At 39.6% G+C, this 1,751-nt stretch overlaps 1 pseudogene across 1 annotated transcript; it reads left to right on the top strand.

Annotated features, from left to right (window-relative positions):
• Positions 1 to 685: 685 nt before the first annotated feature.
• LOC309664753 (interferon alpha-1 pseudogene) lies at positions 686 to 1,282 on the top strand (annotated as a pseudogene). Its single transcript has one exon. The product of its transcript is annotated as an interferon alpha-1 pseudogene (transcript).
• Positions 1,283 to 1,751: the final 469 nt, after the last annotated feature.

The raw sequence follows: 1,751 nt of genomic DNA, 5'->3' as shown, positions 1-1,751 counted from the left end.
TTAGAAATCATTTTATGATATGAATCAAAAGTAATAATTACCTAAAAATAAATGTTAAGAAAATCATTTAAATTTTCAATGGTTTTAGCAGTTTTGATAGATTTTTAAATATATCTATACATTGGTATTCTTATGAAGTATTTGTATAAATTTTTATTGAATATGTAATTTGATACATTCCTATTTATTAAGTAAATGTATTTCCTTAAAAGTCATTCTGCACAGTTAACCAAAATGTTAAATTAATTGCAGTAGCTTTTACAGTTAATCTTTAGCCTGAATTTTTTTTGTCATACCACCCCTGCATCGAATAAAAAGAATAAACTTTTCACTTTCTATTTATAAAGTAAAGATATGCATGGAGTACATATCGATGGACACAGTATATCTGTGTATCAAAATTTCATAGGGGGGCCATATGGAAAAATAATATCTAAAAAGGCTCTGTGGGCAGGAGAAGGGGAGGCAAGGATGAAAAACAGTGGTTGAGAAACTCTGCCCTAACCTATCTGGAGAGTGCAAAATGAAAAGCAAAAACAGAAGTAGAAAGTAAGAGGGAACATTCAGAAAATGGAAACAAATTCATTCCCATTTAAGACCCAGGCCTGAAGGAAGGTCTTCAGAGAACCTAGAGAGCAGGGTTCACAGAGTCACCCACCTCAGCCAGGCCAGCAGCATCTACAAGGTCCCCGATGGCCCCAACCTTGTCCTTCCTCCTGGCCCTGGTGCTGCTCAGCTGCAACTCCACCTGCTCTCTGGGCTGCGACCTGCCTCAGACCCACAGCCTGGCTAGCAGGAGGAACCTGATGCTCCTGCAACAAATGAGGAGAATCTCCCCCTTCTCCTGCCTGAAGGACAGAAAGGACTTTGGATTCCCCCAGGAGGTGTTTGGTGGCAACCAGTTCCAGAAGGCTCAAGCCATCGCTGTCGTCCATGAGACGATCCAGCAGACCTTCCGGCTCTTCAGCACGGAGGGCTCGGCTGCCGCTTGGGATGAGACCCTCCTGGACAAGTTCTGCACTGCACTTTATCAGCAGCTCACTGACCTGCAAGCCTGTCTGATGCAGGAGGCGGGGCTGGAAGGGACTCCCCTGCTGAAGGAGGACTCCATCCTGGCTGTGAGGAAATACTTCCACAGAATCACTGTCTATCTGCAAGAGAAGAAATACAGCCCTTGTGCCTGGGAGATTGTCAGAGCAGAAGTCATGAGATCCTTCTCTTCATCAACAAACTTGCAAGAAAGACTCAGGAGGAAGGAATGACACACACCTGCTTCAACACGGAAATGATTCTCACTGCCTAACAAGACCACACTTCCACCTGTGCTGCCGTGTCAAAGACTTCATTTCTGCTCTCGTCATGCCCTGAATTGAATCAATCTGTCAAATGTTTTCAGGAATATTAAGCAACATCATATTCAACTCCGCAGGCACTAGTTCCTTACAGATGATTTATTTATCTATTTAAAAATTTATTTATTTAACTATTTATAAAGTTTTAACTTATTTTTTGTTTGTATAATATTATGTGCACCTTTAAATTGTGGTTAAGAGAAAAAACACGTTCTTTGTATTTAGTCTATTTATTTTTTGCTTTGTGCTTTAAATAAATTTTCATCATAGAAAACTTTTTATATTTGTTTATTCTTAAAAAAGAAACACCATGCCTGAATGTGCAACCTGATTAAAGAATGGTGCAATTCATTTACATCATTATGTAAATAATATGATACGCTAGAGTCATTATGATAC

The sequence above is a fragment of the Balaenoptera physalus genome, assembly GCF_965194825.1.
Source record: "Balaenoptera physalus genome assembly, chromosome: 7".
Classification (NCBI taxonomy): domain Eukaryota; kingdom Metazoa; phylum Chordata; class Mammalia; order Artiodactyla; family Balaenopteridae; genus Balaenoptera; species Balaenoptera physalus.
This window is presented reverse-complemented; position numbering and strand designations above follow the sequence as displayed.